This window comes from Phascolarctos cinereus, unplaced genomic scaffold (genome assembly GCF_003287225.1).
Source record: "Phascolarctos cinereus isolate Bilbo 61053 unplaced genomic scaffold, phaCin_HiC Scaffold_7;HRSCAF=346, whole genome shotgun sequence".
In the NCBI taxonomy this organism is placed as follows: Eukaryota; Metazoa; Chordata; class Mammalia; order Diprotodontia; family Phascolarctidae; genus Phascolarctos; species Phascolarctos cinereus.
In genome coordinates this window covers 86,713,430-86,727,950 of record NW_027556180.1, presented here as the reverse complement: position 1 = coordinate 86,727,950, position 14,521 = coordinate 86,713,430, and the positions used below count along the sequence as shown (strand labels likewise).

The 14,521-nt window shown below is 41.9% G+C and overlaps 1 protein-coding gene and 1 long non-coding RNA gene across 3 annotated transcripts in view; one reads left to right on the top strand and one right to left on the bottom strand.

The window, feature by feature from the left end:
- Positions 1–5,021: 5,021 nt before the first annotated feature.
- LOC144454840 (uncharacterized) lies at positions 5,022–12,099 on the bottom strand. Its single transcript, XR_013483397.1, has 2 exons — positions 12,013–12,099; positions 5,022–10,994 (listed from the first exon to the last, which is right to left on the bottom strand). It is a non-coding gene; the product is annotated as an uncharacterized LOC144454840 (long non-coding RNA).
- Positions 12,086–14,521, top strand: part of CASP8 (caspase 8) — a 41,591-nt gene continuing 39,155 nt past the window's right edge. Inside the window, exon 1 of one of the 2 annotated variants that reach the window (XM_020970896.2) lies at positions 12,086–12,246. The gene's annotated coding sequence lies outside the window, so the exon portion shown is untranslated. Of the gene's footprint in view, positions 12,247–12,367; positions 12,860–14,521 lie in introns of those variants that run through there. The other variant, XM_020970903.2, reaches the window with a different exon arrangement.

Sequence of the window (14,521 nt, the reverse complement as noted above, 5' to 3'; positions counted from 1 at the left end):
CACCTGATCTTCTGAGCCTCAGTTCTCCCATATGTGAAAAAAGGAATGATGAGATCATAGATTTAGAAGTCAATTATAGCTGTTATCATTGTTGTTGTTATAAAAGCAAATGCCTCTGTAATCCCAGGGAAAGCTTCAATGATTAATTATAATGACAATAAAGAAAATAGAACAGCAGACACAGTGTAGTGAACAGAGGGTCATCCTTGGAGTCATTTGTGACCTTGGTTCAAGTTCTGCTCAGGATTCACACTCCATCAGGGTGACCAGGAAAAAGCCAGATAACCTCTGAGTGCCCTAGGCAACTCTCAAAGATTAAAAATTGCCAGCGAGTTGTTGACCTGGAGAGTATTTCCACCCTGGGAATTCCTCACACCCAATGAAATCACTGGTCCAGACTAAAACAAAACAAAAAACCAAATCTATAGGCAACAGCAGAGAGAAAGTAATTGTAACAAATTCGATCAAGTGATTGTTAACCCAAAGGTCTATTCTAGAATCAGAGACATGAAATGGGAGCTGAGAGGAAGAACCTGGATATTAAACCAACTAATTGTAATCATTTGATTAAATAATGGTAATGATTATTATGTAAATCTGCTTAGATCTACAATTAGAAATGGGGAAATGAATATGGAAGGGAAGGACCTATGTATAACCAAGCATGAGACTGTAATGACAGAGTGAAAGTTGAACACTGGCCAAAGAAAATATTTTCTAGCAAAAACTCCCATTTGAATTATGAACACCCAGAAAAGTCAGAAAAATAAATGTCTGTCTCCAGGATACGGTTTGACTCAGATACATGCCCAGGCTGGGGATTGAATATTGCAGAGGCTGGCTCAATTAAAGAAAACAAAAAAGACAAAAAAGAATTGGACGATGCCATAGTGAAATGAAACTTCCTCAAAGATTCCTTCTGCTTTAAGTCAGTTTAGAGACATTTGTGGCTAGCTGCTTAGCCAACTCACTCATGGAAATTATGTTTTTGCTTTTTGGTTTTTTTTTAGGTAGGCAATGGGATTAAGTGACTTGCCCAGGGTCACACAGCTATTTAGTGTTATGTGTCTGAGGCCAGATTTGAGCTCGGTTCCTCCTGAATCACAGGGCTGGTGCTCAATCCACTGCGACACCTAGCTGCCCCACTAGTGGAAATTATGGAGTGAGTGTGAATGTGGAATAAACCACTTGGATATTTTGAATTTGTATCTTGGCCAGCGTTGTATCTGGAAAGCGTTGCCTCAGTCCTCTCCCACCAAAGTCTGGCATAGCCTAATTTGGTAGGGGGTGGGGAATGCGGGGGAAGTGGGGGGGGAGGGGAGTAATAAGAAGAAGGTAGGGGAATCAAACAGGGGAGTAGGTTTTAAGTGCTTCTGTTACTTACAGAACATATCGGCTATATAGTCTGAGGTACATTTGTGAAATATGACCAGATAAGGATAATATAAATATTTATAGAGCACTTGAAAATTCACAGAATGCAGATGCACTATATTATTTGAGCTTCCCAGCAACCTCTAGAAGTAGGTATCATCACTTCCATTTAGCAGATGAGGAAATAGAAGCTCAGAGATTTTATGTGACAAAAAAGATCCCCTCCCAGCTGCCTGCTAAGGATCAGGTTAAAACTTTGAAATTTACATTTTCAAGGGTGAAGATATAGCCTCAGACAACTGTGCCTCTAGATCCCAGAATCAGAACAAGGTGGGTTCTAGGTGATTTAGTCCAACACCCTCCTTTTACAGAGTAAGAATGGCGGCCCAGAGAGATTGCTGTGTATTTACAGGTAAATAAGCAATAGAAAAAGCAAAGTCAAAGCTGGGTCCCTGCAGTCCAAATCTAGCATTCTTTCCATTAGCCCACACTTCCAAATACGTTAACATTGAGAACCGCTTTTGAAAGTCCCCAAATTTCATGACCCCAATACAGAATAATAATTGTATTCTTAACAGTAGCTGCTTAAGAAAACACATGATGATCAAAGCTACTAGTATTTCAGTAACACGTTAAGATGCATTTGTGTTTTTATTGAGCACAATAGCAACTAAATATATTTGGAAAATAGAAACACATGTATAAAAATGATACTATTTATTCCATTCCTAGATGATAAGCCTGTTTATTATATTGTGTCATGCTACAGATTTTCTTGAAGTTAACAAAGATTCAAATCACAATGTGTGGCGCTAGTTAGTCTTAGTGAGCACCTGCTATGTGGCAGACAATGGGTTAAGGGCTGGGGATACAAAGAAGGGCCAAAACATGGGCTTGCTCTCCAGGAGCTCCCAGTCTAATGGCGGAGACACGTACAGACAACTAGGTACAAACAAAATACAGATGAGATAAACTGGGGGGTAATCTCAAAGAGAAGGCGCTAAGACTAAGGAGTGGGAAAAGCTTCTTGCAGAAAGCAGGACTTTAGCTGAGACATGAAGGAAGCCAGAGCCACTAGGAGGTAGAGATGAGGAAAGAGAACATGCCAGTGAAAATAAGATGCAATTTTTTTTTCCCTTCCAAGATCATGGACCTCTTGAAACCTTTCCACAGACCCCTTGGGGGCCCCAAGTTATGAAGCACTGATATAAATCAAAGTCATGAGAGTCCAATAGGCTTAGGAGTTGGGATCCCAGGGTTTTTAAAAAGGAGAAGGGGTTGGGGGAGAGAATAAGACTCTAAGCCAGGTGTTAAACTTTTGGAGAGGAGGAAGCGTGTTCCGAAGGTGCATAGATGAGGAGAGAAGGAGTGAACTTTAAAGGTGAAAGGTGATTGCTGAGTGACAGTGGCAATAGGAAGGTCTCCAAGCAGCTTTGGGCAGCAAGAAGCTTATCAAAGGATATGAGAGGAGCAGCTGGTAGTAGAGGGTGCCATGAGGTGTTGTGTCTTCAGGGGAAAACTGTGCTTTAAGTGAGCACCAGAAATGGAAGGAGTGTGAGAGGAAAGCCTCTAGGATAAGAGGAAATTTTTCTGCTGTTCCAGAAGGCAGTGGAAAGGGAGGGCAGAGGAGGATAGGAATTGGGGAGGGCTAGTTTGCTTATTGTGGGATGGGTGATCTGACAAAGGCCTTTGATACTGTCAGTCATGAGGGCTTATAGAAAATTATGGCAAAATTTGGTTGTCCGGAGAAATTCACCAGCATTGTACATCAGTTTCATGGTGGCATGCTTGCGTGGGTTCTGGATGGATAATGGATGATACCAACTACATTTTTTACATAATTATAACTTTGAATAGTGCACATTTGAATATGTGACCACTTTATGGCATTTATTATAAACACTACATGTAGTAGCTATCTATCTAGCTATATACAAGATTGCTTATAAGACTTTTCTTTACTTCCATTAGGAGGTAAGGGGCCGTGCCTTACTGATGTTTGAATTCTTTGAGCACCCCAGTAAATGTAAGCTTTTTGAAGACAGGAATTGTTGTCTCTGTTTGTTTATCTCAAACATTTAGGAGAGTGTCTTGCACATAACTAACTCTTAATAAGCGTTTATTGAATTGAGTGGCACCAGAGTCCTGGCTGTTCTGGCTTAGCAGTCTTTCGTGGACCTAAGCATGGATGAAGCTTTCACATACAACTTACATAGTATAGACACATTCAATGATCCTGTGGCTATAGGACCAAAGTGGGAACACTGCCTGGTGACCCAAGCAAAGCATTTGTCAACAAGATTTTTCAGTAGGTAAAATCTTTGAATCTTGGGAAATTGTTTCATTTTTTTCCCCCCAATGACTTCAGAATAAGAGAATGCAAAAAAATCAAACCAAAACAAAAAACAAAAAACCTCCAAAAAACCAAAAACCCAAACCCCCAAAACACACACACAAAAAACCAAGCTGCTCACTTGACCCGGGCTTCTCTGGATTTAACAGAAATTTTGCCCTGCTTGGCTCTTTCCAGACTCTTCCACTGAGCCCTGACATCAAATTGTGCAAGGGATAGAGTGCTGGTCCTAGATTGGGAAGACCTGAGTTCATATGTGACCTCAGACACTTTCTACCTGTATGATCTTAGGCAAGTCATTTAACCTTTGTTTGCTTCAGTTGCTTCAACTATAAAATGGGAATAATAAGCTTGCAGGGTTGTTGTGAGAATTGAATAAGACAATATTAGTCAAAAGCTCTTAGCACAGTGCCTAGCACATAGTAGGTACTTCTTTCCTTTGTTATCCCTATACTTGTTGCCATGATGGCTGGGCAATCCCACACATTCTCTTTGTCAGAGAACAAGAAATCAGTGGAGGGTGCATTATACATTTCCTGTATGATATTTTTCATACTTCCTGTAAGTCATTCCTGGTCTCAGGTGTCTCAGTGAAACTGAAACTTAGTAGCTTACAGGAAAAGCTGCTTAGATTTTGAAAAAAGATAAGATTAAGTTTGCTGAAGATTACTATTCAAATCACATTTCAACCCATTAAAAGTTCAAATTTATTTATGGTAGTTTCAACAAATACCTCTGTTCCCTTCCCTGTAAAACGGTAGGAAGCTTTCTGGGATTGTTGGGGCAGCCAGGAAATTTTGGATGCAGGCAGAGTCAGCACCTAAACCTCTATGTTACATGTGTCATAAGGCCCTAGTTGGGTATCAGCTTAATACCATAGATCAGGGAAGGTTCCCCACCCCTGCCGGAGATAATGACATAGGTGTTTTAACCTCCTCCTTCTCTAAACAGTTCACAGAAGCTCCCCTCCTCCCACAAGTAATTGGGAAATATTTAATGAAATATAAATATGTTTTAAAAAATAAAATTCCCTCTTCTAAACAATTGCAGTGTTACTGCCTTGTGGATCCCATCCCCTTTCCTTTTCCTCATTTCTCTGTTATGCCTCATTCTTCGAACTATCAATTTCTATATGGAGTAGTGAGTCAAAAAGCAGCCAATAGTTTTTTTTATTAACTTATTTTGATTTATCAACAATCACTTCCATATGCTTTTGAGTTGAAAATTTTTCTCCCCCTTCCTCCCCCCCCACCCTCCCCAAGACGGCACACAATCTGATATAGGAAAAGCAGCCAATAGTTAACAAGCATTTATTAAGCTTATTAAATGCCAGATATTGTGTAAATTCTGGGATGAGGACAGAAGTAAAAACAAAACAATACAAACAAAATCAAACGGGGTGAGGGTAGGAGCAGCACCCCATGGTAGAAATTTCCCTATGTCTTTTTGATTTTGTTCACCCGAGCTCTTGAGTGGAATAGAGTGGAATTTCACCTCCTCTATTTCTCACTGTGTGGTGATTTTGCTTAAATTAGAACTGGCAAAACGGAAACCTCAGGACGGAAGAGAAATAGGGGGTTATGAGCGATTTGCAAACAAGAAAACTAGTCCTGGAGAGCTGAGGCAAAAGGCTTGGTGAATGCATTATGAAAACAGAGGACTGCCCACGCTGCCCTCTTCTGGCTGGAAAGAAGGTTCCTCACGTTGCTTAAAGTATCTACCTAATGGATACTTCAACAAAAATAATAACTAACATTTATATAATGCTTTAAGGTTAGCAAAGTGCTTTAAATACCATTATCGCATTCACTTCCCACAACAACTCTTTAAGGTAAGTGCTATTATCATCCGTAGTTGACATCTGAGGAAACTGAAGCTGAGGGAAAGTGGCCCAGGGTCACACAACTAGTAAGGAGCAAAAAGGTTAAATCCTTTTTCCGCAGAAAAACAAAAGTCATTCTTTTAAGTAGACCTTCAAGTGGTTCACCCAGATGTTCACACTCAATACATTCCTATAGCCTGGATTTGCAATGGGAAAGGACCTTAGAAGTCATCTAACCCCACCCCATCCTTTTACCGAGGAGAAGCTAAGGTTCAAAGAGGTTGTAACTTGCCCTTAGGTAAGAAGTAGCAGAGTTAGGATTCAAAGCCAGGTCTTCTTGACTAAAATATTCTTTCCATTGTTCAAATAGCCCAGGGGATGAGGCAAAGAAGCATATTCTTACCAGGAGACACAGATTGCAAAAGCCATTTGCTACAACTTGGTCTTCGTACACTGGTGATGCAAATAATTTATAGGATTACATTATACATAGGTTAATTATCTTTGTGTAGGGAGAGACAATGTAACTTAATGGATAGAAAACTGGTCTCCTAGCCATGAAGACCTGGGGTCAAGTCTTTCTGTTGCATATTGGCTATGTAATCCCCAGCAAGTCACTCACCCTGAGGCAGCTAGATGGTACAGTGGATAGAGTACCGGACCTGGAGTTGGGAAGAAATAATAGTAATAATCATAATAATGATAGTAGCAATAACGATAGTTAGCATTTGTGTAGCTCCTTCCATGTGCCAAGCACATTGGTAAGTGCTCTCTCTCTCTCTGTATATGTTATGTGTATGTGTATATGTATATGTCTATATGTATATACACACATATAGACATATATATATATACACACATACACATACATACACACATGCACCCCCCACATATACATATAATTTCATTTGACCCTCACAACAACCCTAGAAGGTGGGTGCTATTAGAATCCTCATTTTACAAATAAGTAAACTGAGGCAGACAAAGGATAAGTGACTTGCTAAGGGTCACAATAGTAAATGTTTAAGACTGGATTTGAATTCAGGTTCCAGAGGCAGGTGGGTGGGTGCGGTAGATAAAGTGCTGGGCCTAAGAGTCAGGAAGAATTCAAATCTGGACACTGGACCCAGGCATTCATGAACCAGATTCAGTGCTGATGGAGTCTGACCTCTAGAGAAAGAGTGGTGGATTTGGACTCAGGCTCCTTGAACTCTGGCTTTCTATGACCACACCCCTGAGGCCCAGAGAATATCACTTAAGGTTTAGGTTTGGCTCATGCCTAAGATTCTAAAAAAGAGAGAGAGTTACAAAATCTGTGTATAACATAAATCAGGCATAGGACAGCTATTTATTTCCTTCACAAAAAGAAAGAAGAGTGCTGACATGTTGAGCAGATTGGAGGAGAAAAAGTCTAGAGGACAGGAGCACTCCTTTTAAAAATACCGCATGGGTGACTTTTCCTGACTGAATAGCCATGGGTCGAGGTTGGCCCTGGCACTTTCCTTTCTGGCATGCAAAGCAGTACATGGTTGCCTAAGGCAAGGGCTATATATCCAGTGTGCTGTAATTTCCCGGTTTGGCTAGTGTGCTAGGGGCAGGGTCAAAATTTCCCACATATGGTGTGACGAATGAAAATCCTGAAAGACAGAGTTTCTGGGTAATTAATAATCAGTTTATTAATTAGATTAGCTAATAATAAATTGATGGTCAGTAGTTTCTCTTAGTAACCAAATATTTGAAGGGAGGTTCTGAATCACCCTAAATCACTTCTGAAAGGGAACTCTCCTGACAAGTGAAACTCAACCCTGATTGGTGGACATTTAGTGAGGAGGTGGGCTATGAAAGTCTTCAGCTTTTCCTGCTGAGACGTAGTTTGATCGTAAGACTCAGCAGCCTCAAGGCATCTGGACAAGGGAAGCCATTTCCGTCTGGACCTCTCTAGGTAGTTTTCTATTTCTTTAGCTGGGTTGCCCTAAACTCTAATGGAGTCGATCTAGGAGGGCTCTTCCCCCAGGCAAAAAACACCGGTCTAGTTTCTCTTTATACTCTAAACAGAAATCTTGCCTCCCAGTTTGGTGGGGTACTGCCCAACCTAGTTAAGGAGCATATGTCTTGGGGGCTATCTCTTAAGTAATCTCATCACACAGTCATGGCTTTTAGAGAGACTGAATGCCCTGTTTAGGAGTGAGAGAAATGATTATTTCTCCCTCATGTTAATAATCAATTATTAAATTAGGACCAGGATTTTTTCAGAAGCCTAGGTTGTTCAGTCTCTGAAGGACATTGCTGATAATGAGATTGAATTAACTTTCTCCTCAGTCTTTTTCAGACCCCACCCAATCTTACTAGAAATTTAATCCAAGGTGGGGAAGCCCACAATGCTCTACCCAGGTTTGGGTAGAGATAAATTCTTTGATTTAAATTGTTCAAGGTTGGGCAATTTAGAAGTAAATGACATAATTCAAGTTATATTCTCCCAGCCCCTTATTAGAATAGGTTCACCTCGGTTACAATATTCACTGTCTCTCATTAATTGTTAACCAAGCGGAGTTGATTGCCTGAGTAACATCCACTCTTCCAAGGGCACATAAACTCTGAACCTACTGCCATGATTTGTCTCTGGCATTCCAGAGAGTCACTGTCTCTTTTTATTGGTAGTATGCTGGTATTATAAATAAAATAATTAAATACTCAGAAACTATGTCTCTTGAACTTTTAAAATGTCACAGGAGTTGGGCCTTAACAGAAATAAAAGAAAAAGGTGGATTACAAATTAGTAATTAGTTATTAATATAATAGTGTAATATTAATTTCTCTCAATAGTCTGAGGACCTCTTTTTTGGGAGGCTTCCACCCCCTGCATTAGCCCAAAGAGCCCAGTCCTGGTCCCTACTTTAGGCCTTTCACCAGAGCACACTCACCTCACTTGTAGTCTGGCCCCTGCTGCATGCTTGCCCAATGGGACTAACTGGGCACAGGAATCCAGGAGGCCAAATGCAATCTACCTACTCAGGAGTTGTGAGTAAGGAACTCCTGTTTCTAGATCTCCTAGTGTCCAGTCTGTCCTTCCAATCTGTACTCCTACTGAACACTCTCTCAAGGGCTAATCTTTTCTGAAGCATCCACCTGATGCCCTCCCAGGGACCACCCACAATTTGCTGCCTTATTACTAAGGGCCAAGCTTTTCAGTACTGGGTCAGTATATGTGGCTTGCTAGAAAGAACCAATTCAAATGTGTCCAAGTTTGTTTCATGTTATGTACTGGTGAATACTATTCTTTTTTCTCCCTGGACCCTGTGCCTCCCTCATATACCTGTTCTGTTTCTAACGTTAAATTTTTCCCTTGGTTTCTGTTGGTCAGAACCAATGAGGTGGTGGTGGTGGTGGGGCTGGGGAAGTCTCCTGATGATATCAATTACATGTATTTATACACACAATGGTGGTGATGGTATGGAATAGGGAATGAAGGCACAAAAAGCATGTATGTATGCATGTATACACACATATGCATACATGTGGATATACATTGTATGTATATGCTCCAAGATGTCTTGAACCTCAAAGGAGGAGAGATTTCTGAGTGATAATGGTAGAAGAAAGATCCAAAAGTGGCACTGGGGAGCAAAGAATATTCCAAATAGTAATCTGGGAAAGAAGGAAGGAAACAAGCATTTTAAAATTTTTTTCCTTTTTGCTGAGGCAATCAGGGTTAAATGACTCACCCGGGGTCACACAGCTAGTAAGTGTCTTGAGGCCGGATTTGAACTCGGGTCCTCCTGACTCCAAGGTGGAGCTCTATCCATTGTGCCACCTAGCTGCCCTACAAACATTTATTAAATGCCTACTATGTACCAGGTACCTTGCTAAATGCTTTACAAATATTATCTCATTTGTTTGTCGAAACAATCCTGGGAGGTAGGCACTACTATTATCCTCATTTTATAGATGAGGAAACTGAGGCAAATAGAGGTTAAATGACTAGCTCAAGGTTACATAACTAATATAGTGTCTAAGATAGAATTTAAACTCAGGTCTTCCTTACCCCAGGCCCAGGACTTTATTTATTGCACTACCCAGTTGGAGGTATGATGGACAACATAGCCAGCACTAAGAGGATACATGATGGAAGGAATGTCGTTATGAGGAATGTCAGTGCCAGACGACAGAAGGAGTGAGAAAGGAAGAGGTTTAACACAAAAGGAAATTTGTTAATTATGGAGCAAGCATTCCAGAGAGTACAGTAGAACAGAACTGATAATCTGGAGCAGGATACTGTAAGGGTGGGGCTGAATAGGATGGGAATAAGGCTTGTAGTGTGTGTGTGCATATATACATGCGTGTGTATATATGTGTTCATGTATATATGTAAGTTTACATATGTCTACATATCTAAATATAGATATGTGTGGTATGTATCCATACATATGTATGAAAATAACATGGTTTTACTGCCTTAGAGATATTTCTTAACCAATGGGCAGTTGGGGATGGGGAACAGAGTTTGTACATTAGTAACCATAGGTTCAGAATCACTGCAATAGTGAAAGTTTGAAGGGATGGTAGTATTCTAACCTATGAGAAATGAGTCCAAGAAGAATAGTAGTGATTGGAGTAAGGTCCATTTGGGGAAGTAGGTTCAGTATCCTTCTAGGCATGGGTGGAGCTCTGGGCCTGGAGTCAGGAAGACCTGAGTTCAAATCCCACCTTAGACACTTTCAAGCTGTGTGACTATGGGTAAGTCACTTAATGTCTCTGTTTGCTTCAGTTCCCTCAACTATAAAACGGGAGTGATAACAGCACTTACTTCTAGGGGCTATTGTGAGGATTCAAATGAGATATGTGTTAAGTGCTTAGCAAAGCACTTGGGACTTAGAAGGTGCTTAATAAATATTTACTCTTCCTCCTCTTCTTCCTACTCCTCCTTGTAGGTCCCCTCTCATGGTAGGTGGTGATGTGTCCTGTGAGGGTCCAAGGAAGCTAGACCCACAGTAGGCACAAGTAGGTGCAGGTAAGCTCTGTGAATCTAGAAGCCCATTTAGGAAAGAGGAAATAGTGGTGGAGGAAGAGGAGGCAGAAGAAAAGCAGGTGTTGGAGGAGGGAGAGGCAGAAGAGGAGGAGATGATAGTGGAGGAGGGGTGGTGGTGGTGAAGGAGGTGACAGTGAAGTGATGGTGGAGGAGGAGGTGGGGGAGGGATGAAGAAGAAGCTGGGGGGATGGGGGAGGGGAGAGGAAGGAAGGAGGTAAGCCTTACTGAAGAAGTCCCTGCAGGAAGGAGTAGATGCAGGTGGGTAGCTGGTTCAGGTCCCTTGGGTAGTTAACAACTAGAGAAGTCTTTGGGTACCAACAACTTGTTTTCTTACTTGTAAAATAAGGAGGTTGACTCCCTGTTCTCTAAACTCTTACTCTCAAGATCTCCTCACGCTGAGGGCAGCAGAAATCACAGCCCTAAAAAACAAAACCAAAGTCAATTACTCTGACCAAGGCCTCCTCCCCCCCTCTCCACGTCAGGCTTCCCACCACATCTGTAAAATCTAGTGAGGAGTCTCAAGTAGTCTTAAGAGCAAATGAGATCTTTTTGCCTTACTAAGCCAGGTTCTTGGGTGAGGGATTATGAATTTAATTTGTCTGTGATCATTTTCTTTTCAATTCATCCTAGATTTATCAAGCATGTAGGTGAAATGCTGGACTTTGGGGGTGCAAAGATAAAACGACCCTTGCTCTCTGGGAGTTTACATTCCAGTGGGTTTGGGCGGGGCAATAATGGATCAGAGACTGTGCAGTGCAGATAGTTAAAAAAAAAGCTATTTAAGGACTTTAGTGAATGGGGATGGGGATGGAGAAAAGTTTATTTTTGGAGTGGCACATTTTGCAACGGCCCTATTAGTTTGTTTGTTCTGGTGGTGCGACTTTACTCATCTTAGATCTCTCTCCCCCGCCCCCCCTTCCTCCTTTCTTCTTCCCCTCTTCTTTCTTTAATTCTTCTTTCTCTTTCTTTTTTTTTCTTTTTATTGCCAACTTTTTTTTACATCATTAAATTTCTCCTGGTATCCCTCTCCCTAGCCTTCCCAGAGGGCCATCCATATAACAAATATATTTAAAGTGGGGAGGGAGATGAAGAATAAAAAAAAAAACAAACTTAAAATCAATCGTAGAAGTGAGTATATATGCAATGCTCCGCACCCGTGGACCGCTCCCCGTCTGAAAAGGAATAGGGTGGGGTATATTGTCTTCCCATATTAAAGACATTTCCTAATCAACCACTGCCCACTGGAGTTATCAGTTCTGAACCAGCTCTGGGGCTCTCCTAGGTGATTTCCAAGTTGACATTTCCTTGTTTTGAACTTTACCGTAGCCTCACTTAAGGATCAGAAAATTGTGTTCTGGTCCTTTAAATTTTTTTTTTTTTAGGGAGATGGGGAGGGGAAATGACTCATTCAGTTTCTATTGTAAAGAATTCGTTTACCTCCTTTTCGTTGATTTTTTTTTTCTTGAGAATCTTTTCCTTAGGGTCCCGGTGGAGCTCCCGCCACGGGACAGCTTCCGAAGCAAGCAGTGTGCCCAGAGCTCAGCCAAGATCCCAATCGGGATCTTGCCCAGGCTGGTGACTTGACTTAACTTTGAAAGAGTGGAGCCGTGAAAGATAGAGAGGCTGCACCTCCCCCCCCCCCCGCCCCGAACACGGAAGGCGCTTCCGTAGGTGAGTTGCCACAGTCCAAGGGAGAAAGAAGGGGGAAAAACCCAACCTCTTAATTTTTCACGAAGTAGAACCAGGATTTAAGTGACTTCTACTGTGGCAGGAACTGTTCCAAGTGCTAAGCCAAAAAACAGTTCCGGCTCTCAAAAAAGTTCTGCCTCGCGAGGGAGGTAGCATGCAAAATATACGAGTTACATAGAGGCTAAATTGGAGATAGCGTCAGCGGGAAGACGCTAGCATGAAGGAGGACCTTTGTAGAAAGTGGAATTTTAGCTGGAGCTCGAATGCAGGGAAGTACGGAGATGGAGTTGGGGAGGGAGAGACTTGCATGAATGGAGGACAACTAGTGAAAATGCCTTAAGTTCACAGATGGAGTATTGTGTGTGTTTGTTGTCTGTCCTTGTTCTCGAAGAGGACCAAGGGCATCGGGAAAGTGACCTCTTGACTTGCAAGTGAATTGGATTTAAGTGAGGGAAGGACTGTGCAAAGTCACCAGTCTCTTTCAGAGACATCTGGGTCCGATGACATGCTATAGATCAGAACTACTTGAGATGGCCAGAGATGCAACAGGAGTGGATTGAAGAGTAAAGCGAGGACAGGAGACGGTTACTAAGTGGTAAGAAAACTGGAAAGGTGAAAGAATAAGTGGAGGGGACTGAGGTGGAAAAAGACTGGAAAAGTCGGAGAGGACCCAGATTATGGAGGGCAATTGGATGTGAGGCAGGTGGTCAGGAGAGAGATTAGGGCTGGATAAATAGATATAGGAATCTTCAGCTTAGTAAAGATCTTGGAATCCATGGAAGCTGATAACATCACCAATTGAAAGTGTGGACGGAGAAAAGAAGTCAAGAAGGATGAAGGCTGAGAAAATGGCATTAGATTTGCTTTTTAAGGGATCATTGGTAAATCTGGAGGAAGCAGTTTCAGTTGAATAAGCCAGATTTTAGAGTTTGGAGAGTGAGAGAAACGAAAGTGAAGGTATTGATAGTCAGTAAAATGTTTATCAAGGGCCTACTATGGGTCAGGCATTGTGCCAAGCAATGGAAAAGAATTCCTGCTTCTCAAAGAGCTCACAATCTAAAGGTGGAAGACATGTAAAAGGAGAGGGAAGATATGAGGTGTTGGGTGCAAAAAATGTCTGGGAGATTCAAGAGTGACACTTGGAATGGTCCCTTGGAATAGAATGAATACGTGACAGCCCGGGCAACCTCCTTAAGATGGAGGTTCTGGGTGGTGCCTAGGGAGAGGGAGATGTCAAGGAGTCAGAGGGTTCTACTTTCAGTGTGAAGTCGGGGAGTGGCGTGAGCTTTCACAGTGAAGAGACGTTGTAGACAATGGTAGACAAGTTCTTAGGCATTGTAGGAAAAGTTGAGGAGACTCAGGAGGAAGACCAGAGAGGAAGGGGTTTTGAGGAAGGGCTGTGTTTGTTCTTACTAGTGTGTTTATAGGCAGTAGAGGGGGAAAAAAACTAGTAGGTGGAGAGAAAATGAAGATTAGTGGGAGCAGAAGTGACAGAGGAGTGATCTGCAGGAGAAGACAGGATGGAATGAGATCACTTTGTGTTGACTTGGCAAATAGAAGGGCCACATCATGTGAGACAGTGGTGAATGAGGAAATAGTGGTGCAAGGCATCTGAGTGATATGAGATGAGGAGGGAAGAAGAGGGAGCTCTCTGTGAATGGCCTCAATCTTTTTCAATGAAATAGGAGGCAAAGTCCTTGGCTGAGAAGGTTGGAGGAAGGGAAGCAATGGGAGGATTGAAGAGAGATGAAGGGAATGATAGAAAACGATGATGAGCTTATTAGAAGAAATGTTTATTCCAATACTTTAAGGATAAATAATTTCCTTGATGAGAGGACCCCCTCCACCAATGCTGATCACAACCTATCTACCAGTTACCAATAGGTCTTACCAAAGAGCTATTGTCACTAATAGTCACAAGCAAACCAGACTTCAGCTTAGGAAGGTTGATCTAAAGGAAGGATTAAAAGGAAGAGAAGAAAGGCAGCATGCAGGGATGGGGAACCTTTGGCCTCCAGGCCACATGTGGCCTTCTAGGTCCTTGGAGGCAGCCTTTTGACTGAGTCCAAGTTTTACAGAACAAATCCTTTTATTAAGGGGATTCATACTGTGAAGTTTGGATTCAGTCAAAGGACCACACTTGAGAACCTAGAGGGCCACATGTGGCCTAAAGGCCACAGGTTCCCCACCCCTGAGTGGACAATGCACTGGACCTGGAGTCAAAAAGAACTGGGCTCAAATCTCAGATACCTATAAG